Genomic DNA, 1,673 nt, shown 5'->3' on the forward strand with positions numbered 1-1,673 from the left:
TCTGTAATGATTGATACATCGAATCATCTGGATTTGAAGTTGGTTTCTCTCCTTATCAGGTATTTTCACCTTGAAAATGGCATCACGGTGAAAGTGGTCGAATTGGTTAATTTAGCTGGAGAAACTTCAGATTTACTTTAGAATCATGTGCTGGAGGTTTTAAAGAAATATGATCTTGAGGGAAAGGTGATTGCAGTTTCTGCAGACAACACTAACACCATTTTTGGTGGTAATCAGAGGAAAGGAAAAAACAATTTGTTCTATAAACTGCAACAGAACACAGTGAATAATATAGTAGGTGTTGGCTGTCCGGCATATGTGGTGCACAATTCCTTACAAACTGGCTCAGATTGCCTACCCATCGACTGCCAATTAATTGTAAACAAAATCTACCAGCATTTCCACATATATACAGTAAGGGTTGAATCTCTGAAGTCATTCTGTAAGTTTACTGAAACTGAATACAAAACTGTACTTGGGCACAGCAAGACGAGGTGGCTATCTCTGCTACCAGAATTGGAAAGAATTGTAGAGATATTTCCTGCGTTGAAATCATGTTTCATTTCCCTTGATAAGTGTCCTGTTATCGTTAAACAATTCTTTGATAATCCTGTGTCTATTGTTCTTCTACATTTTCTTGTTAGCCAGCTAAAACCTTTCTCCACAGCAATTAAATGTATTGAGAAACAAGAACGTACAATAGTGGAAGTTTATCAAGAAACAAACAAATAATTGGGCAAATTACAATGTAGAAAATCTGAAAGATTTCTCACATCCTTTGTACATGAGACTCTAAGAGAGCTAGAACAAGAGGGTGAAATTACTGTAGAACAATTTCATATTTATGCTGACATCTTCTATGATTCTTGCATTGAGTATATTAAAGAACGGTGTTTACCATTTCTCACACATTTTAAAGCATTTGACTGGGTTAATATTGAAAAGGGGCAGCTACAGTGGAAGGATATTCAGGACTGTTGTGTTTTTTTTAATTTTTTTTTAAGTATTGTACCAAATTTTCCTGTTGATGAAGACAAACTGTTCGATGAATTTTCATGTGCACAGAACTTCATAAAAAGTGAAGAAGGAGACAAAGAAACCGTTAATGCATCGTGGTGTAAAATATTTGCTTATTTCAAAAGTAAAAACATTAACATGAAAAACATGATTCATTTGGTGGAGTTTTGTCTGGCAATTCCTGGGTCAAATGCTGCTAACAGTGAGGGCCTTGCTCATTGTCAAAACACACTTTAATGGTGTATAGTGTACCGACTTTTATGATACAATTTCAAACGAAAATGCACTTCTTGATAAAGTACATAAAAGTGAAAAGTACGGTGATAGTGTAGCAGAATATTTGTAAAAAGTGATTTGGGATCATCTGAGTGCACGTTGTAAAGGTAAACTTGTATGTGTGTTAAATTTAGTCAATACATTATTTATGTCCCGTTTTTTTTTTTCTTCATTGTCACAGGTTTTTCTCTAATTTATTTTTAATGACCCCTTTTTCAATGAAAATGAAATGGACACCCTACAGTCGAACAAAACTTCTACCATGTCCACCTCCTGAACTAACACATTATTTACCCCTTTCGACCTATCAGTAAAAACTATTCATCACTGAACATCGAATGACGCCAGTAACCCAACTCCAACCACAAACTGACTTACCT

This window comes from Schistocerca serialis, chromosome 8, assembly GCF_023864345.2.
Source record: "Schistocerca serialis cubense isolate TAMUIC-IGC-003099 chromosome 8, iqSchSeri2.2, whole genome shotgun sequence".
Lineage (NCBI taxonomy): Eukaryota > Metazoa > Arthropoda > Insecta > Orthoptera > Acrididae > Schistocerca > Schistocerca serialis.